We start from the raw sequence: 23,541 nt of genomic DNA on the forward strand, positions 1-23,541 counted from the left end.
CGTGGTAGTGGTGGTGGTGGTGGTGGTTGTGGTCGTGGTGGTGGTGGTGGTGGTCGTGGTGGTGGTGGTGGTCGTGGTGGTCGTGGTGGTGGTGGTCGTGGTGGTCGTGGTGGTGGTGGTGGTGGTCGTGGTGGTGGTCGTGGTCGTGGTGGTGGTCGTGGTGGTGGTGGTGGTCGTGGTCGTGGTGGTGGTCGTGGTGGTGGTGGTGGTCGTGCTCGTGGTGGTGGTGGTCGTGGTCGTGGTCGTGGTGGTGGTGGTGGTCGTGGTGGTGGTCGTGGTGGTGGTCGTGGTGGTGGTCGTGGTGGTGGTCGTGGTGGTGGTCGTGGTGGTGGTCGTGGTGGTGGTGGTGGTCGTGGTGGTGGTGGTGGTGGTGGTCGTGGTGGTGGCGGAGCGAGCCGAGTTTGATTCCCACTCACGGCCAACACCAGTGACAAATAGCTGAACTGGTCCTGGGCCTCCCCTAGGTCGACTCAGCCTCAAATGAATAGCTTGTGCGGTGTGTAAACATCGCCAATGGGGAGACAAAGGCGGCCGGGCGTGGTGCTCGCCACCCACCCCCTCGTGTGTCGTGCCGCCTTCAGAGGTGCTCGCTAACAGCACTTGCCCCAACAGCCTGTTAGTTTATTGGGGGGATCTTTGTCTTTGGTGGTGGTAGTGTTGGCGGTGTTTGTGGTTGTGGTGGCGGTGTTGGTGGTTGTGGTGGCGGTGTTGGTGGTTGTGGTGGCGGTGTTTGTGGTTGTGGTGGCGGTGTTGGTGGTTGTGGTGGCGGTGTTGGTGGTTGTGGTGGCGGTGGTGGTGGTTGTGGTGACGGTGGTGGTGGTTGTGGTGACGGTGGTGGTGGTTGTGGTGACGGTGGTGGTGGTGACGTTGGTGGTAGTTGTGGTGGCGGCGTTGGTGGTTGTGGTGGCGGTGTTGGTGGTTGTGGTGGCGGTGGTGGTGGTTGTGGTGGCGGTGGTGGTGGTTGTGGTAACGGTGCTGTTGGTTGTGGTGGCGGTGGTGGTGGTTTTGGTGACGTTGGTGGTAGTTGTGGTGACGGTGGTGGTGGTGGTGACGGTGGTGGTGGTGACGGTGTTGGTGGTGACATTCCCCAACGAGGTCACGGGGAATGAACTTTGAGACCATCGGAGGCGCTGGGCGGAGACGGTCACGGCACTGCGACGAGCGTGCAGCTGATAAGAGCGGGCTGCGTGTCTTGAACTCCAGGGGGAGGAGGGAGAGAGGGAGGTAGATGGACGCTGTGATGAGGGAGTTCCAACCGGCGGGTTTGAAGCGGCGTCAACGATGCACCGCTGGGATCCATCGCGACTCCGACTCCTCCACTTGGACATCGCGTGCCAGAGGCATGGAAGGGGCCAGGGAGAGAGGGACGGCCACCGGGGAGACGGAGCGACGATGAGATGAGCTCCTCCCATGTGGAGCAGAGCGCTCGAGACGGATCGTTCCATCGAGTGACCAGTGCAGAGATGACAATGGCTTGGTGTAGCTTGGGGGGCCTCATCCAGCAGTGGATTGACCATGGCTGGTGATGGTATGTCAGCTGCTTTAGGACGCCTGTAATCGGAGAGAGGAGTCAATGTGTCCACCCTTTCTCGATTGTGGAGGAATGCTCACAGAAGGTCGTCTTGGACCGGTACACGTTTGTGCACGTTACAGTTTTTTTTGTTTAATCGATTGGCTGTGTCGGGTGGCGGAGACTGTACGACAACACGTTTGACTCACGCGGCGATCTGACGAAAAACGAAAAATACTCGACTCGCTCGTCAATCACAAGCATCGCCTCTAGAAGGTCTACCTCTAGAAGGTCTACCTCTAGAAGGTCTACCTCTAGAAGGTCCACCTCTAGAAGGTCCACCTCTAGAAGGTCTACCTCTAGAGTCTAGAAGGTTCACCTCTAGAAGGTCTACCGGGTTTAAAAATACGGACCCCGAGCGCTGACGGGCAGCGGGGCACCAGGTGGCCAGACTCCCGTTGATTGGAGGCGCGAAGGAGCCGGCAGAGTCAACTTGGGCCACCTGCCACTGACCGCTGCTAAATATACAACAGGGCAGTGGTGATGCAGTGTCCACCCCCCCACCGCGCCACCCTCCCCACACCTCCTCCTCCATCAGTGCACTCGCTCCATCAGCCGGGCAGCTCCCGTGGGGTGGGGGCGGGCAGTGGGGGCATCATCTCGCTCAGAGTGGCTGACGCTCAGCCACAGCCCCCAAGTCTAAAATTAGGCTCAGGGGCACCGACCCACAACTCCCACCCCCACCCCCCCATCTCACCCCCCACCCCCCACCAGCATCACCCTTCTCGGTTGCTGCGCCGTTGTTTGCTGGAACAATTTGGCACCGGTGGAAAGGCGATGCCAAAACAAACGTGCGTAGCTATAAACACCATGAACAACGCCTCCTTGCCGTGTTTGTCTCTCTCCACGGTCAGACACACGCACACACGCACGCTGCTTCTTGCTGTGTGTGGCCGATGGGAGTGCGTCTCGTTATCGTGAGCAGCAGCATTGGTTGAATCCAGGTTTACCCTTCAAGCGGTTTCGACAGTTGGCGTCTCATCAGCAGTCCGCCTCGCTTGCACCAATGATGGTCAACTGCCGGATGTGTTTAGGCAAGTACACCTGCCCCTCCGTTAGACCCGTGGGTCCGAGTTGGACTGGAAACTTGGTAAATATGCAACACAGAGCGCCGTTGTGGAGAATGTTGATGAGACCCCCGATTGTCGAAGCCGTAAGGGGAGGTCCATTTCTCGTGCTGCTGAACGGATTGATTCTCCCAGAATGCTGCGCGAAAAGTGGGGTTGTGTAGTGTAACACGAGATGTGTTTTCGTGAGAGATGAATATCGATGGGAACTTCTTCAAAGACAAACTCCGAGCGCCAAGGCCCATCTCCTGCGGTGATGGGGCGCGCTGACCGCTGAGCTACCCACGGCACACACACCACACACACCACAGACACCACCACACACACACCACCACACACACACCACAAACACACCACACACGCACACCACACACACCACACACACCACCACACACACACCACCACACACACACCACACACACCACACACACACACCACACACCACACACACACCACACACACCACCACACACACCACCACACACACACCACACACACACCACACACGCACACCACACACACTACACACACCACCACACACACACCACCACACACACACCACACACACCACACACACACACCACACACCACACACACACCACACACACAAACCACACACACCACAAACCACACACACCACACACACACACACGCCACACATACCACACACACACCACACACCCCACCACACACACCACATACACCACACACACCACCATATGCACCACACACACCACACACACCACACACACCACACACACACCACACACACCACACACCACCACACACACCACACACACCACACACACACCACACACCACACACACACACACACCACACACACACCACACACACACACACCACACACCACCAAACACACCACACACACCAAACACACACACACACCACATACACCACCACACACACCACACACACCACCATACACCCCACACACACCACACACACCACATACACCACACACCACACACACACACCACACACACCACACACACACCACACACACACCACACACACCACACACACAGGCACCACACAAACCACACACACCACACACACACCACACACACAAACCACACACACCACAAACCACACACACCACACACACACACGCCACACACACGCCACACATACCACACACACACCACACACCCCACCACACACACCACATACACCACACACACCACCATATACACCACACACACCACACACACTACACACACACCACACACACCACACACCACCACACACACCACACACACCACACACCACACACACACCACACACACACACACCACACACACCACACACCACCACACACACCAAACACACACACACCACATACACCACCACACACACCACACACACCACCATACACCCCACACACACACACACCACATACACCACACACCACACACACACACCACACACACACCACACACACCACACACACCACACACACACCACACACACACCACACACCCACACACACAGGCACCACACAAACCACACACACCACACACACACCACACACACCACACACACACCACACACACCACACACACGCACCACACAAACCACACACACCACACACACATCACACACACACCACACACACCACCATACACCCCACACACACCACACACACGCCACACACACCACACACACGCCACACACGCCACACACACGCCACACACACCACACACGCCACACACACACCACACACACCACACACACACTACACACACCACACACACGCCACACACGCCACACACACGCCACACACACCACACACGCCACACACACCACACACGCCACACACACACCACACACACCACACACACGCCACACACGCCACACACACGCCACACACACCACACACACACACCACACACACGCCACACACACCACACAAACCACACACGCGCTCTCTCACGGCCCGAGTGGATTGGTGGGCGTGGGTGAGTGGGCGGGGTCTGGTGAGCGTGCGGGTTGGTCTGGTGAGCGTGCGGCTGGGATCGGCCATTGAACGGCATGGGCGAGAGTGTCCGTCTATCTCCTGGCTTCCCAAACCGGGAGGTTCTTGCCGAGAATTCAGAATATGACCGCGCTGCTCCGGGGACATTGCCACTGCGCACGCGTTGTGGCTTTGCTTGTGGGAAGAAAAAACAAGTCGTGAGTTTGTTCACATTACCTCGAAACCAAATGGGGTGACACAAAACTCCTGGGCAAAAAGCGGTTACCGGTTTGCCGCACATACCGTCTACACAGCACAGGGCACCGCGGTGGCTATGAGATGTTAACTACCTCGCCTGGTGTGCAGGAGGTCGTGGGTTCGATCGCGACCCTGACGCCTGCTGCTGTATACTTGGAGTTTGCGTGTCTCTCTCTCATCATCATCACGGTGGCTAGGAGATGTTAACTACCTCGCCTGGTGTGCAGGAGGTCGTGGGTTCGATCGCGACCCTGACGCCTGCTGCTGTATACTTGGAGTTTGCGTGTCTCTCTCTCATCATCATCACGGTGGCTAGGAGATGTTAACTACCTCGCTTGGTGTGCAGGAGGTCGTGGGTTCAATCCCGACCCTGACTCCTGCTGCTGCTGTATATTTGAAGTTTACGTGACTCTCTCCCCGTGGTCGCGTGGACATTTCTCCAGGTCCTCCGGGTTTTCCCTCCACATTAATTAACATACCTTGAGATTATTTATATAATTTTGCTGCGATAAATGTCCAAACGATGGGCCACTTTGTTGAGCTATCATTTTTGGTAGCCAGGCCGCTTCTGACAAAACACATTCCTCCTGCGGAGGGAGCTGGTAGGCACGTTGGGTTGCTCGGTGAGTGGCCAGGGTCAACGGCGGCGTGGTGTATTCCGAAAATATGGCCGACTGTGAGGGCGGACACAAGCCGGCGTGAGTAGATCAAACGTTAAGTTTTATAAGGGCACCACGGGGTGACCAGCCCCTCCCCACCCAGCCCCACCCCTCCCACACTCCACCCAGCCCCACCCTCCCCACCCAGCCCCTCCCCACCCAGCCCCTCCCCACCCTCCCCTCCCCACCCAGCCCCTCCCTCCCCACCCAGCCCCACCCTGCACGACGGACGGACACAATAATCCCCTGTGGGCTGGTGTAACCAGGAGGTTCCTACCAGTAGAAGTTAATGCCTCAGTGGGCTTTGCGTGGTAGGATGGGGGCATGGTTCAGTTTGTATTTGTTTGTGTTAATGGGTGATTCGTGTACCTTTCTTGCCCTTTGCAGTACCAACACAGATTCTGATTCTGCGTGCAAACTTTACGTCTTCTCGGGGGCGGGGGGGGCGCTCTCGTGGTGGCCCCTCCCGCTCAGCAGTGGCGTGGGCGAGCAGTTGCAGGGCTGCGCCTTCACCCATTTACACAACGGAGTGTAAGTCGCCACGCCAACCAAACGTGTTCACTGCGGGGCTCACAACCCAACCGGAAGCGTTCACCAACCAGTCCCGGACTTTCGGTGGTGATAGATTGTGAAATCGCTTCGCGGTTTACGAGTAGCAGCCCCATGGCATCCCTCCCTCCTTGGGGTGGGTCGGCCTGGCTCGCGAGTTGTTGTTGTTGTGTTGTTGTTGTTGTTGAACCTCCTGAAGGGAAAGTGGCTCGGAGTGGCGACGCGGCACACAGGAAGCGTAGTTCGCCGCTTGTGAATGCAGATTCGCAGCTCGAATCTGGTGGGCCGCCCTGATTAAAGCCGCGGTTGTGTATCATCATCATCATAATAATAATTATTATTCTTATTTTGGGCGTCCGCGTTGTTCCACGCTGTTCGGAATAACATAATCAAAATATGTGTTTACACTGGAGGAATCCGGTGATCTGTAAAGCTCTTTATTCACAGATGTCCAGTAGTTTTTACATGGTTCTTCCCGATCCGCGAGTGAGATTCTAGGATGGTGACAGCAGTAGCAGCAACACCGGCGCAATTCCCGAAGGCTGTTGTGATCGTGACCGAGTCGGCGGCGAGGAGGTGACATTGTCCAGGTCCAGCTCTTCTTGTTGATGGCCGGTTGCCAGGAGAGCGGAGAATCTGGCGGGCGTGCCAAGATGATTTACTGGAACAGCGCTCCCCACACGGCTCGTTCCCGTCTAACGGAGGCACTGTCCCGGGCATGGAAAGGACATCGCGAATCTCGCCCTGGGAGGACAAGCGCTGACATTTCATTGCGAGAAGGGTGCCCCCCCCCCCGCCCACCCCCCTCCCCGCAGCTTATCCGAGTCGCCACTGCGCCCGAGGAGGGCGGCAGGATTATTCTGGTGCTGACATTTGGAGACTTCGGTAGCGGCGTCTGTGACATGGAGCCCGCCGCCTCGGGGAGAGCTGCCGGCGTGGGGCGGCAGAGGGAGGAGGGGCGCTTGGAATGGGATACAAAGATGGCTGGGGTGGGGCTAGGGGGTGGGGCTAGGGGGGTGGGGCTAGGGGGGTGGGGCTGGGGGGGTGGGGCTAGGGGGGTGGGGCTAGGGGGTGGGGCTAGGGGTGGGGCTAGGGGGGTGGGGCTAGGGGGGTGGGGCTCGGGGGGTGGGGCTAGGGGGGGTGGGATGGGACGGATACCAGGGCCGTATTTATTCTCAACGGAAACTAAAAGGGACTCCGAAAATGTGTCCCATGCTTATTTGTGGTTTGTACGATACATTTTTGTTTGTGTCCAACCAAGACATCTTCTTGAATGGACACATTCATACAGCGACGACAGGCGCAGTGTGGCATACAAAGAGGCAGAGTCGCGTCAATATTCTACGGGTCGTTCGGTAAAGCCACGGAGATGAAGACCTGTAGACGATGGCTCGTGTTGCGATCGAAACGTCGCGATTTTTTTCTTATTTTTCTGTCTACGTGGCTTTACCGAAAGACCCGTAGAACGTGGACTCCTGCCGGCACGAAATCTTTAAGTCGAACGCGGACACCCACGACAGCGCGGAGGTGCCCACAGCGGTGGGCACGCGGGGTGACACGTGGGGTGACACGTGGGGTGACACGCGGGTGACACGTGGGTGACACGCGGGTGACGCGCAGGTGACGCGTGGGTGACACGTGGGGTGACACGTGGGGTGACACGTGGGGTGACACGCGGGTGATGGGCAGGGTGACACGCGGGGTGACACGCGGAGTGACGCGGGTGGTGGCACGTGGGGTGTAGGGTGACACGTGGGTGACGCGCGGGGTGACACGCGGGGTGTGGGGTGACACGGACAGCAGCTTCACAACTAATTATCACTGAAGAGCCACCAGAAGTGCCGAGGGGGAGTGACAGGACGACAAGTCGTCTCCGTGGGTGGCGGCGGGGTTCCTCTATGGGACGCATCTCGCTGGCCGGGCCGAGACGCGATCATGGAGGCGCTGCCATATCGAGGGCTCTCTCCTCTCTCGCGCTCTCTGGCTGGGTGTTTGGCCGTCGTTGCCAAGCGACGGGTGTGGTGGCTACGTGTCTGTGTGTGTATCTGCGTGTGTCTGTGTGTGTCTGCGTGTATCTGTGTGTGTGTCTGCGCGTGTCTGTGTGCGTGTGTCTGTGTGTGTGTCTGTGTGTGTGTCTGCGCGTGTCTGTGTGCGTGTGTCTGGGTGTGAGTGAGTGAGTGACACGGCCAGGTCGCGTGGCTCTGTTGTGCCGTGTTGATGGGACTTTGTTGCCAGCGACCGCGGCTTATTGCGGGCCTGGCAGTGCTACTGCTGATGCTTGTGGGGGCCTTTGGGCAGCCCGCCGTGTTTACGGCCAGGGCCGATATGACACAAAATAAATATATAGTTGAAGAAATATCAACTTTCTTTTACAAGCCATCGAGTCTGCATTGATCACATATGCGTGGTGGTAGATCAAAACAAATACGCTTTGATAATGTCTGTTTTAAGCCTCTTTCGCACCGTACATCGTATCCAGGGCCGTATTATCCAACAGGACACAGTCGGCAGTGCCGAGGGCTTACAGGAACTAAAGGGCCTAGAACAATGTTTTAACATTTTGTGTGTTTGTATGATAAACAAAAACAATCACAAAGATATCTTCTTGAATACATATATTTATATAGCAAGCATAGGCACAGTGTATACCAAGGCCGTAATTGTAATATAAAATATGCTAAAAATGTCCCCTCCCCCATTTATATTGCTATCAAAAATAGTTTTAAAAAAATTGCTATACTATGTAAATAAAAACAACAATTTGCTAAACCATGGCCACAATATCTGGACTTGTCAACATATAATGCGTAGATTTCTGTGTATATGATTGTGGTTTTGGTTGTACTTTATGCATCCCTAATCTCTGTCATTACATACAATGAAACAAGAAAAGGTAAAAAAGAAAAACAGAGCGATGTAATACAATACACTCTTATACATTATTGTAAAAAAAGTTAAATAAAAAGTCCATCCCATGTGTTAGTGAATTTTTTTTTATATTTTAGGCAGGAAATTCTTTTAAATTTATATTTTTTTCTGGGGGGGGGGGGGGTCCCAGACCCCCTGAAAGATTTGGTCCCCCCGCGATGTTGACTCCATGGCCACGGCCTTGGTGTTTTCGACGATTCATCTCACTCGTTTTTTTTCACGAGTCCAGAGAGAAATGAAGAGCGGAGGAGACGAACATCTCCCCACGTGGTGCGTCCCGCACAACCTCGTTCTCAGTGGAGAGTGGCGGTGTTTAAAATCAGCTTTAACAATCAATAATTATTATTAATACATTTACAGAGCGCTGTTCATCAAGGATCTCAAAGCGCTGCACAGGACAGCAGCAGCAGCAGACACTCGGCAGAGACGTAACATTATGAATACATTATAGAAAATAATTTAGTAAATTAACTAAAAATGTAATAAGCGGAAGCATATGAAAGGGTTTCCAGGCACAATCTTAAAATGTCCACAGGGTCCGTCCATAAATGACGTCACACGGCGTCACAAAAAGTCAGACCTCCCCTTAAATATGACGTCACAAAGCTCTGCCCCCCCCCCCAAATAAAACTTGCTTAAAATCGCTTTAAACTATTGTCATTGTAGTGCGTTTTTATTGTGGCGCTGCACTCTGATGTTGTAGGAGAAATCATTTATTAAAAAGTATATTTAATTAAGTAGAACGTGTTGTCCATATTTATTTAAAGTTGCGCATTTTTATGTGACGTCACATTTCTCACCCCCCCCCCCCCCCGCATCGTCACACATCGTCGCAAATGTCTGACCCGCCCCCCCCCCCAGGTGCGTGACGTCATTCATGGACGGCCCCACAGACTCACGTGTTGTGGAAGAGCGTTCCATAGCGAGTTACAACTGACGGGGCCGACGAGAACCGTGAATCCGGACCTGGTCCACAGGGGGAGGGAAGCACAACCCCAAGACGAATGAAAACGAAGTGGCGATTCACGACCCACGTGGTATGCGCCGCGTGGGCGACACGTGCGCTCGTACCCCGTGGAGCGGCGGCCTCACTCACTCACTCGCTGTTGCTGCTGCTGCAGCTGCAGCTACATTGGGATGAGCAACGCGGATCTACGACGACATCCTCATGTTGTGGCGGTCTCAACACAATGGCGAGAGATTCGGCTTCATCATATCCGGCAATACAGCAGATCATCGATCATACAATAGATAATAGATTACAGTAGATCATCGATCATACAATAGATAATAGATTACAGTAGATCATCGATCATACAATAGATAATAGATTACAGTAGATCATCGATCATACAATAGATAATAGATTACAGTAGATCATCGATCATACAATAGATAATAGATTACAGTAGATCATCGATCATACAATAGATAATAGATTACAGTAGATCATCGATCATACAATAGATAATAGATTACAGGAGTGCTCACCACCTTGTCCTCACCACCTCGCCCTCACCACCTTGTCCTCACCACCTTGCCCTCACCGCCTTGTCCTCACCGCCTTGTCCTCACCACCTCGCCCTCACCACCTTGTCCTCCCCACCTTGCCCTCACCACCATGTCCTCACCACCTTGTCCTCACCACCATGTCCTCACCACCTCGTCCTCACCACCTCGTCCTCACCACCTTGTCCTCACCACCTTGTCCTCACCACCTCGCCCTCACCACCTCGTCCTCACCACCTTGTCCTCACCACCTTGTCTCACCACCTTGCCCTCACCACCTCGCCCTCACCACCTTGTCCTCACCACCTTGTCTCACCACCTTGCCCTCACCACCTCGCCCTCACCACCTTGCCCTCACCACCTTGTCTCACCACCTTGCCCTCACCACCTCGCCCTCACCACCTTGTCCTCACCACCTTGTCTCACCACCTTGCCCTCACCACCTTGCCCTCACCGCCTTGTCCTCACCACCATGTCCTCACCACCTTGTCTCACCACCTTGCCCTCACCACCTTGCCCTCACCGCCTTGTCCTCACCACCATGTCCTCACCACCATGCACTCACCACCTCGTCCTCACCACCTTGTCCTCACCACCTCGCCCTCACCACCTTGCCCTCACCGCCTTGTCCTCACCACCTCGTCCTCACCACCTCGCCCTCACCACCTTGCCCTCACCACCTCGTCCTCACCACCTTGTCCTCACCACCTCGCCCTCACCACCTTGTCCTCACCACCTTGTCTCACCACCTTGCCCTCACCACCTTGCCCTCACCGCCTTGTCCTCACCACCATGTCCTCACCACCTTGTCTCACCACCTTGCCCTCACCACCTTGCCCTCACCGCCTTGTCCTCACCACCATGTCCTCACCACCATGCACTCACCACCTCGTCCTCACCACCTTGTCCTCACCACCTCGCCCTCACCACCTTGCCCTCACCGCCTTGTCCTCACCACCTCGTCCTCACCACCTCGCCCTCACCACCTTGCCCTCACCACCTCGTCCTCACCACCTTGTCCTCACCACCTTGTCCTCACCACCTCGTCCTCACCACCTTGTCCTCACCACCGGTGTTAAACGAGAACAACGTCAAAACGCGAACAGCTCAAAGGCAACACAGCCATCACTCAGACATCACTCAGCCATCACACAGCCATCACACAGCCATCACACAGCCATCACACAGCCATCACACAGCCATCACTCAGACATCACTCAGCCATCACACAGCCATCACACAGCCATCACTCAGCCATCACTCAGCCATCACACAGCCATCACACAGCCATCACTCAGCCATCACTCAGCCATCACACAGCCATCACACAGCCATCACTCAGCCATCACTCAGCCATCACTCAGCCATCACACAGCCATCACACAGCCATCACTCAGCCATCACACAGCCATCACACAGCCATCACTCAGCCATCACTCAGCCATCACGCAGCCATCACACAGCCATCACTCAGCCATCACTCAGCCATCACACAGCCATCACACAGCCATCACTCAGCCATCACTCAGCCATCACGCAGCCATCACACAGCCATCACTCAGCCATCACTCAGCCATCACTCAGCCATCACTCAGCCATCACGCAGCCATCACACAGCATCACTCAGCCATCACTCAGCCATCACTCAGCCATCACACAGCCATCACTCAGCCATCACACAGCCATCACTCAGCCATCACACAGCCATCACACAGCCATCACTCAGCCATCACACAGCCATCACTCAGCCATCACACAGCCATCACTCAGCCATCACACAGCCATCACTCAGCCATCACTCAGACATCACGCAGCCATCACACAGCCATCACTCAGCCATCACACAGCCATCACTCAGCCATCACGCAGCCATCACTCAGCCATCACTCAGCCATCACTCAGACATCACTCAGCCATCACGCAGCCATCACTCAGACATCACTCAGCCATCACGCAGCCATCACTCAGCCATCACTCAGCCATCACACAGACATCACTCAGACATCACGCAGCCATCACTCAGACGTCACGCAGCCATCACGCAGCCATCACACAGCCATCACTCAGCCATCACTCAGCCATCACACAGCCATCACTCAGCCATCACACAGCCATCACTCAGCCATCACACAGCCATCACTCAGACATCACTCAGCCATCACTCAGCCATCACGCAGCCATCACGCAGCCATCACTCAGCCATCACACAGCCATCACGCAGACATCACTCAGCCATCACGCAGACATCACTCAGCCATCACTCAGCCATCACTCAGCCATCACACAGCCATCACGCAGACATCACTCAGCCATCACGCAGACATCACTCAGCCATCACTCAGACATCACTCAGCCATCACTCAGCCATCACGCAGACATCACGCAGCCATCACTCAGACATCACGCGGCCATCACGCGGACATCACGCGGCCATCACGCAGACATCACTCAGCCATCACGCAGACATCACGCAGCCATCACTCAGACATCACGCGGCCATCACGCGGCCATCACGCGTCCATCACGCAGACATCACTCAGCCATCACTCAGCCATCACGCAGACATCGACAACTCGAGTAGCTCAATCATCGACAACTCGAGGAGTTCTATCTCCGCGAGCTTGTCGGTCTCTTCCCGGGTCCTTCTTCATCGCACACGCGAGGTGTGAACGTGGCATTATATGTGAAGGGCCAATGCCCGAAACGTCGCCTATTGTCTTTGTTAATTGTGCTTGTGCACCACTGCCACGTTTGGCGAGATGTTAACTACCTCGCCTGGTATACAGGAGGTTGTGGGTTCGATCCCGACCCTGACGCCTGCTACTGTATATTTGGAGTTTGTGTGTCTCTCTCTCATCATCAGGGTGGCTAGGAGATGTTAACTACCTCGCCTGGTCTACACGAGGTCGTGGGTTCGATCCCGACCCTGACGCCTGCTGCTGTATATTTGGAGTTTGCGTGTCTCTCTCCCCGTGGTCGCGTGGATTTTCTCCGGGTCCTCCTGTTTTACCCTCCACATTTAGAATCATCAACGCCACGCGTTTAGAGAGTATTCGGCTGCTGCTACGCATTTCCACACGACAAGGCACTTTGTGGAGCTGTCGCCTGTGGAGCTGTCGTCTGTGGCAGCCAGGCCGCTTCTGAGCTGTGCGGCTCAGTGGTCCCTTGGCTGCTAAAATACAAAAATAAAACACGAAATGGAACTCGGCGAGGCCGGTGCGCTAACCGCTGCGCCACCGCTCCTCTGTTTCCTCTCGCGCGCCGCCCGCCTCACGGCCGCCCTCTGCTGTCCGCGTCCCACACCAATAGCCGCTCGGTCAAGGGTGGGCGCAATCGATTGTTCTAATCGATTATCGCGATGGACCACTTGAATGAATCGCCCTCGGTAATCGATCGCGCCACCAAGTGCTTGATCACAACTGAATCACGGTGCCTCGTCAAGTCACCCTCGCAGCAGTAGCAGCAGCAGTAGTAGCAGTAGTAGCAGCAGCAGTAGTAGTAGCAGTAGTAGCAGCAGCAGCAGTAGTAGCAGCAGCAGTAGCAGCAGTAGCAGCAGTAGCAGTAACAGCAGCAGTAGTAGCAGCAGTAGTAGCAGCAGCAGTAGTAGTAGCAGTAGTAGCAGCAGCAGCAGTAGTAGCAGCAGCAGCAGTAGTAGCAGCAGTAGCAGCAGTAGCAGCAGCAGTAACAGCAGTAGTAGTAGCAGCAGTAGTAGCAGCAGCAGTAGCAGCAGCAGTAGTAGCAGCAGCAGTAGCAGCAGCAGTAGTAGCAGTAGTAGCAGCAGCGGTAGCAGCAGCGGTAGCAGCAGCAGTAGCAACAGTAGTAGCAGCAGCAGTAGCAGCAGTAGCAGCAGCAGTAGTAGTAGCAGTAGTAGCAGCAGCAGCAGTAGTAGCAGCAGCAGTAGTAGCAGCGGTAGCAGCAGCAGTAGCAACAGTAGTAGCAGCAGCAGTAGTAGTAGCAGCAGTAGCAGCAGCAGTAGTAGCAGCGGTAGTAGCGGTAGTAGCGGTAGCAGCGGCAGTAGCGGCAGTAGCAGCAGTAGCATCAGTAACAGCGGCAGTAGCATCAGTAACAGCGGCAATAGTAGCAGCAGTAGTAATAGCGGAAGTAGCAGCGGTAGTAGCGGCAGCAGCAGCAGTAGCGGCATCTTCCGTCGGCTTCTGGCGGCTGCCTATCGAGCAAAGACGGCGGTGGTGACCGCATCATCATCGCGCGGCGCTTCCAGATGCGCTTCCGCGGCCGTCTGGAGCGCTCTCTTCCTACCCATATTAGGACGCCACTCGGGAGCTATGCACTTTGACATCACCGAGAATGTAACACACAGCTTGAGAACTGCTGCTGCTGCTTGTTGTTGTTGTGTTTACTTTGCTGTCCCCCCACCGCAACCTCCGATTAGCACGGTAGGCTACGTACGGTGCGAAAGAAGTCTAACATAGTACAAATCGATTGTTCTAATTGAGTACCGTTAGAGATCCCCCAGTAGTTAATCACCGTTGCACTAATCGGCTCGTCGGACGATCTCTATCGATTAAGTAAAATAGCAACAATAGCTTCCAGTGAGGGATGGCGATGATGGCTGAGGCACTAGAGGAGCAGAATCGGGCGGGTTGGTGGCTAGGAGATGTTTACTACCTCGCCTGGCCTACAGGAGGTCGTGAGTTCGATCACAACCCTGACGCCTGCTGCTGTATATTTGGAGTTTGCGTGTCTCTCTCTTCATCATCACGGTGGCTAGGAGATGCTAACTACCTCGCCTGGTCTATAGGAAGTCGTGAGTTCGATCACATCCCTGACGCCTGCTGCTGTATATTTGGAGTCTGCGTGTCTCTGTCATCATCATCACCACGGTGGCTAGGAGATGTTAACTACCTCGCCTGGTTTACAGGAGGTCGTGGGTTCGATCCCAACCCTGATGCCTGCTGATGAATATTTGAAGTTTGTGTGTCTCTCTCTCATTATCATCACGGTGGGCGAAGCTGTGTTGGAGGACGAGGAGCGGTATTTGGTTTCACTGTTACCCAGGAAAGTGTCACTTCCATAGTCTTGGTTCTTTCGGTAAAGTCACGTAAATATAAAATAAAAATTAAATAGCGGTCTTCATCAGGCGCTTGTGTTGTGATCGAAACGTCGTGGTTTTTAGCTTTTATTTTTATTTATTATTTTATTTTTATTTTCTATCTACGTGACTTTACCGAAAGAACCAAGAATATTAATACCTGCAGTCACGAAAGTTTTAAGTAAAAATGTGAGGCTCTGGCTGTTTGAGGATGGTCCTGTCAAGTTTTTTTTTCCAGTAGGGGGGATGATTGTCGTCCTTCCACCGCATTTGGCTACGTACGGTGCGAAAGAAGTTCAACATATCAAACAATTGAAACAATGTTTTTTTTATTTGACCAGGTAAAGTCCCCACTGAGCTATGCGGCTCTTTGTCAGAAGCGGCCTGGTCCACAAATGATGGCTCAACGAAGTGGCTTATCGAGTCGAAATGTATAGCAGCCAACTTTTGTCTAACACACATCTTTCTAAATGTGGAGGGGAAACCCGGAGGACGCGGATCAACTTCAGCGTTCAGTGCGCCAACCGCTGCACCACCAACTCTCCAACGAGTGACATCGTCGTTGTATTTCTCTGTTGGGGAGGGCAGCGTGTCGGTGAAGAATGTGAAGAGTTGTGGTTGTGGTTCTGAACAACTGTTTTTGATTCGTACACCAAACCATGCGTGGGTTTGGTCGTCACTTGTTGTTGTTTTTTCTGCTCGCGGGTCGACTACACATTCCATCCACCCTGCGACGGTCTTGGCCTGTGGTCTGTGCGTCTCTGTGGAACTCTATGGATCTCTGTGTAACTCTACGGGTCTCTGTGTAACTCGATGGATCTCTGTGTAACTCTATGGATCTCTGTGTATCTCGATGGATCTCTATGTAACTCTATGCGTCTCTGTGGAACTCGATGGATCCCTGTGTAACTCTGTGAGTCTCTTTGTAACTCTATGGATCTCCGTGAGTCTAACTCTATGGATCTCTGTGTAACTCTATGGATCTCTGGGTAACTCTGTGAGTCTCTTTGTAACTTTATAGATCTCTGTGTAACTCTATGGATCTCTGTGTAACTGTGAGTCTCTTTGTAACTCTATGGATCTCTGGGTAACTCTGTGAGTCTCTTTGTAACTCTATAGATCTCTGAGTAACTCTATAGATCTCTGTGTAACTCTGTGAATCTCTGTGTAACTATATGGATCTCTGTGTAACTGTGAGTCTCTTTGTAACTCTATGGATCTCTGGGTAACTCTGTGAGTCTCTTTGTAACTCTATAGATCTCTGAGTAACTCTATGGATCTCTGTGTAACTCTGTGAGTCTCTTTGTAACTCTATGGATCTCCATGAGTCTAACTCTGTGCGTCTCGGTGTAACTCTATGGATCTCTGTGTAACTCTATGGATTCTAGATTTGAAGCTTTCGTGACTGCAAGGATTCATATTCTTAGGTGTTTTCGGTAAAGTCACGTAGGTAAAACATTAAAATTAATAAAAGTAAAATAAAATAAAAAATCACGACGTTTCGGAGGCAACACAAGTCTCCGTCATCAGGTGGGACCGTCACAGCCAGATTTGCTGCATCAAGTGAGGCAATGATTCAAGATGTAATCCCTTAAAAGCGAGTTGAGGGGGAGGAGAGGGGGGGGGAGCTCATCAGAATGTGGTAGCCAATGAATGGAACGTATCGGGAGGGAGGGGGGCGGGGCTCAAAGACGGCACAGAGTGCCACGTAGAACGCATCGGGAGGGGGAGGGGGGGTGCAAAAGAATGCACGACGTGGTGCAAGAGAGCGGCGGCGTGGACGTGGTTGTGCGCAAGCAACTACTGCTGCACACGCCAACGCATTGGACAGAGAGGGGGAGGCCAAAAGAGAGTGTGGGGTGCAAGTGTACGTGGACCTGTGTGTGTACAAGCACCTGTTGATACACATGATAGAAAAGAACGAAAATGCCCATGTTTATACCAGTGCTGGCTGAACAATGAAGAGAGTACTGTTAAACACTGGGGATGTTAACACTCGGTAAAGTGAAGTAAAATAGTGCCTGTCAGATAAGATGGTCCAAAAATGTGTAATTAACCTTGGTCTCGGAAAAGACAATTTTTCCGAGACCAAGGTTCTCTGCAAACCTCCTGGCTACCATCAAAGGTTTGTACACGAGGCCATACAAATATACAAACACAGACATTATTTCAACCGTGATGATGGGTACAAACTTAGTAATCATTGGAAAGATGTTATCAACCACTCAAAAAAGACTTAATTACACTTTTTTGGCCCCCTCCCCCTCCCGGAGCGTTCTACGTGGCACTTCGTGCCGTCTTTGAGCCCCGCCACCCTCCCTTCCGATACGTTCCATTCATTGGCTACCACATTCTGATGAGTCCCCCCCCCCCTCTCCTCCCCCCTCAACTTGCTTTTAAGGGATTACATCTTGAATCATTGCCTCACTTGATGCAGCAAATCTGGCTGTGACGGTTCCACCTGATGACGGAGACTTGTGTTGCCTCCGAAACGTCGTAATTTTTTTATTTTATTTTACTTTTATTAATTTTAATGTTTTACCTACGTGACTTTACCGAAAACACCTAAGAATATGAACTCTATGGATCTCTGTGTAACTCTGTGGATCTCCATGAGTCTAACTCTATGGATATCTGCGTAGATTTGTGCAACTGCAATGTCCTGTGACTGCCGTCACGGTCTTGTATCCTTGTGAAATGGCTGCTCAACTCAATGGCGGCCCTCCCAGCTGAAATAATAAAGTCTGAATTCATATTTAACCCTACGTGCCTCCATGTAACTCTGTGTGTCTCTATGTAACTCTATGGATCTCCATGTAAATATGTGTTTGTGAATGTGTCGGTGTGACCTGCAGTGTGGTGGCTGAGCGGGTAGAAAGGCGAGTTAGATGAGTGAATACGTGGGTGAGTAGTTGGGTGAATGGCTGAGTGTGTCGGGGAGTGGGTGTGTGAGCGGGTGAGTGAGTGCATGTAGATGTCAGTGAGAGTGGCTGAATTAGTGAACGAGTACGACCTGCAGTGGCGTTTGAGTGAGTCGGTGTCAAGGTGAGTGGGTGGAAAGGTGTGTGAGTGTATGGGTAAGGTGTGAGAGTGGATAGGTGTTGTGAGTGACCGGATGAGTGAGTGTTGTTGTGAACACACTTTGGGATTAGAGAAAACAAAGACAATTGGCCAACACCACGTGACGGACATCGACTGCGACATATTTAACTGCCGCGACAATTCACGGCAGAATTGAACTTACAGAGCTCGGCGAAAGCGAAGTAGGCACAGGACACATTTAGAAACATGCGTTTAGACTATTTAGAATATATGCTGCTATAAATTTCGAAATGATAATCCACTTTATTGAGCGGTCATTTGTGGCCAGGTCGCTTCTGAGAAATGAGTTAGGGGCCGTCCATAAATGACGTCACGCGTTTTTTGACGATTTTTGACCTCCCCCCCTCGTCACTCGGCGTCACAAAATGTCAGACCACCCCTCAAATATGACGTCACAAAGCTCTGCCTCCTTCCCCCCAAATAAAAAATGCTTCAAATCGCTTTAAACTATTGCCATTGTAGTGCGTATTTAATGTGGCGCTGCACTCTGATGTTGTAGGAGAAAACATTTATTTAAAAGTCTATTTAATTAAGTAGAACGTGTTGTTTATATTTATTTAAAATTGCGCATTTTGATGTGACGTCACATTTCTCACCCCACCCCTCGTCACACATCGTCACAAATGTCTAACCCCTAGGTGCGTGACGTCATTTATGGACGGCTCCTTAATGCTTTAGTGGGCTTTGCCTGGTAGGATGTGGTTGGTTTCGTGTTGTATTTGTTTGTGTGTTGGGTGATTTGTTGACCTTTCTTGGACGTTGCACCCCTATCGTGTTTGTGTCTCGTGTCTGTTGTTGTGACGTCCTTACCCCGTGTCCCTACCGCACATCTGTCAAAAAGAGCTTCATAGCTCATCGGATTATCCCAATATAATAAATATTCGGATTCTGAGAACTGTTGTCATCACTGTATCGTACAACAGCAACAATGTCAACTTAGAAGGGACCGCCGCTCTGTCTCCGCTCGTTCTCGACGAGGACGACTCAGAGGCACCGGGAGGAAGAACCCGAGGCGAGCGGGAATGCAGCAGCAGCAGCACCAAAGCTACCAACGTTTGCCTAAGCTCTGCAGACCTCTATTTATTAACATATATTCATCCAATGAACGAGTGGTTTATACGTGTTATTGACAAATGTAATAATAGGGGTTTCCCCCTTTTTTTTGGCGACAAAACTGAAAACTTTTGCAAAGAATCATGTTTACATTCACCACAAAACTTGCAGTGAAAATGCAAACAAAAAACAACACTGATAATTAATGCATTGTCCTCGAAACTGATTGGTCCACACAATGCATTAATTATCAGAGTGTTGTTTTTTGTTTGCATTTTGACTGCAAGTATTGTGGTTAATGTAAACATGATTCCCTTGCAAAAGGTTTCAATTTTGTCGCCAGAAAAAGGGGTAAAAATCATATTATTATATTTTGATACTGGCAAAGGAGGCATCATGATGGTGATTGACAAATGTGTTGAGCTTTTGTTTGTCCATTGTGCCTGTACAGCCACTGCCAACGCAGCAACAGCATCCCCAAATAACGAGTTGCTTGTTTACCCAGAGGAAGGACGCTATTACAGGGTGCTTAAAAAACATGTTTTAACACTTCCGAGAATTTGCAATAATACCACAAAAAATGTGCCTCCTGGCTCTGGAGACCACCTGGAAAAGATTCCAGGCACGTGTTGAAGCTACTAAAATACATTTGTTTTCAAGTTACAGTATATTATCCATTCTTTTTCCATTAAAAACGATAGTTCCATGTAAATGTTAACATATTTTTGAAACACCCTGCAATTCTCAGGCGACAAATTTCCGCCATCTTCCCCCCTGAGTAACATGGCAGCACGCTTCCCCGAGGAAAGATGGCGGCGAGCAATTCCGCTGTGACGTCACCCAACCCCCCCCCCCCAACAGGGCCAGTGACGTCACAGGGCAGCTTTAACATTCCGCAGCGCACACACGCGCAGCATCGCGGCGGCGGTGGGGGTGGGGGGGGTGGGGGGGTGTAAGCTCGCACGCTGATTGGTCACGAGTAGGCAGAGCTCTCGGCGCCGACCAATGGGAGCGGTGCCCGGGCGGCCGGACGCGCCTGTCCGAGCTGGGGAATCCGAAGCGGGCGTCGGGCCCAGAGAGAGACAGGAGCCCGGGGCACTCCGCAAAGCCGCGACCGTCACCGCCGCCGGGTTCGCGGCCACCCGCCAGCGGCAGCAGCAGCAGCGGCAACAGCAGCAACAACAACAACAGCAACAACAGCAGCGGCAGCAGCAGCAACAACAACAGCAGTAACAACAACAGCAGCAGCAGCGGCAGCAACAACAACAGCAGCAGCAGGGGACGCCGTGGCCTGTCCGCGCGATGCCGCCAGCCTGAGAGACAGCGGCCACCGGTGACCAGGAGTCGCAGGGTACCCCGAGCACTCGACACACCACCCCACACCACCCCACACACACCACAACACACCACCCCACACCACCCCACACCACCCCACACCACCCCACACCACACCACCCCAAACACCCCACCACCCCAAACACCCCACACAACACCACCCCACACCACCCCAAACACCCCACACCACCCCACACCACACACACCACCCCACACCACCCCACACCACCCCACACAACACCACCCCACACCACCCCAAACACCCCACACCACCCCACACCACACCACACACACCACACCACACCACCCCACACACACCCCACACACTCCACACCACACCACCCCACACCACACCACCCCACACACACACCCCACACCACCCCACACCACCCCACACACCCCACACCACATCACCCCACACACCCCACACACCCCACACCACCCACCCACACCACCCCACACACCCCACACACCCCACACACCCCACACCACCCCACACCACCCCACACCACCCCACACACCCCACACACCCCACACCACACCACCCCACACCACCCCACACACCCCACACACCCCACACCACACCACCCCACACCACCCCACACACCCCACACACCCCACACCACCCCACACCACACCACCCCACACACCCCACACACCCCACACCACCCCACACACCCCACACCACACCACCCCACACCACCCCACACACCCCACACACCCCACACCACACCACCCCACACACCCCACACACCCCACACCACCCCACACACCCAGCGCGGCCCGGCTCGGGCTCCTCGCTCGCGGGGGGAGGCTGTGGGTCTCCGTGTGAGTCAATGGGTCACTGTGTCGGTGTGGGTCTCTGAATCCATGGGTGTCTGAGAATCTACAAGTCTTCGTATGAGTCCATGGGTTTATGTGCGAGTCTCTGGGTATCCGTCTTAGTCAATGGGTCTCAGTGTGAGTGTGGGTCACTGTGTGAGTGTGGGTCTCTGTGTGAGACTTTGGGTCTCTGTGTGATACTATGGGTCTTCCGTGCAAGTCTGCGGGTATCCGTGTTAGTCTATGGGTCTCTGTGTGAGTGTGGGTCTCTGTGAATCCACGGGTCTTCGTATGAGTCCCTGGGTTTATGTGCGAGTCTCTGGGTATCCGTGTTAGTCTATGGGTCTCTGTGTGAGTGTGGGTCTCTGTGAATCCACGGGTCTTCGTATGAGTCCCTGGGTTTATGTGCGAGTCTCTGTGTGTCTCGATGTGAGACTTCGGGTCCCTCAATCTGTTTGATCTCTGTGTGAGTACTGGGTCACTTGAGTCCACGGGCTCTTCCGTGTGAGGCTTTGAGGCTCGGTGTGAGTCCATGGGTCTCTGTAAACCCGTGGGTTTCTGTGCAAGGCCATGCGTCTGTATATGAGTTTTCGAGTCTCTGAAGTCAGAAACCTCAACGAGACTCAGGACTCGCTCTCAAGAGGGTCCTGCCACACAGAGAGGATTTGGCTTCGTGTTGGAGGAAACTATTAAACACATTTTTTTGTTTTACCAGGTAAGGCCCATTGAGCTATATAGTTCTTTTTTTCTTTCCAGAAGCGATCTGGCCACAAATGATGGCACAAATAAAGTGACTTATCGTGTCGAAATGTGTCGCAGTCAAATACTCTAAACGCACGATTCTAAATGTGGAGGTAAATCGGAGGATCTGGAGAAACATCCACGCGGCCACGAGGAGAAGAGACACGCCAACTCCAACCATGCATCGTCAGGGTCGGGATCGAACCCACGACCTCCTGTATACCAGACGATGGACCTAACATCTCGCCAGAGAAATCTCAGCACTGCCACCTCTTGGACACCTCTTGGCCACAACACTTTGGCAAGCCCTGGTGGTGCAGGTGGTCACCCATCCACTAACTCGCTTTGGCTTCCCAGATGCGGCCGTGCCCATCACTTTGTAACGCGTGTCCCACGTCTGTCACAATCGCGTGCAGCGCTCACTCGGGGTCCCTCGCGACGTTTCTCCTCACGTTATGTTACCACCGATGGGTTTTAGGAACCAATTTGTTCGATTTCTTGAAAAAAAAATGTACAAAAGAACACAGTAAAAAAATGTACAGAATTTATATACATTTTTATGGCTGATGTATATTTATTTAGGAGGTTAGCGTTTGCCTTTCGTGAATACAGGTAACGCAATTATTTTGGTGATTATTTCTATTTGTCTGTCTCTGCTCAGATCTCTGTCTGTCTGTTTCTGCTCTGATCTATGTCTGTCTGTCTCTGCTCTGATCTATGTCTGTCTGTCTCTGCTCAGATCTCTGTCTGTCTGTCTCTGCTCTGATCTATGTCTGTCTGTCTCTGCTCAGATCTTTGTCTGTCTGTCTCTGCTCTGATGTCTGTCTGTCTTTGCTCTGATCTCTATTTGTCTCTGCTCTGATCTCTGTCTGTCTGTCTATGCTCTGGTCTCTGTCTGTCTGTCTCTGCTCTGATCTATGTCTG

At 53.0% G+C, this 23,541-nt stretch overlaps 1 protein-coding gene across 1 annotated transcript in view; it reads left to right on the forward strand.

Moving 5' to 3' along the window:
- Nucleotides 1–20,932: 20,932 nt before the first annotated feature.
- INPP5B (inositol polyphosphate-5-phosphatase B) overlaps nt 20,933–23,541 on the forward strand; it is a 42,448-nt gene continuing 39,839 nt past the window's right edge. The window contains exon 1 of the mRNA XM_061574590.1: nt 20,933–21,070. The gene's annotated coding sequence lies outside the window, so the exon portion shown is untranslated. The remainder of the gene's footprint in view (nt 21,071–23,541) is intronic.

Source organism: Lethenteron reissneri, chromosome 56, assembly GCF_015708825.2.
Source record: "Lethenteron reissneri isolate LAM-NWPU_2019-01 chromosome 56, ASM1570882v1, whole genome shotgun sequence".
NCBI lineage: Eukaryota > Metazoa > Chordata > Hyperoartia > Petromyzontiformes > Petromyzontidae > Lethenteron > Lethenteron reissneri.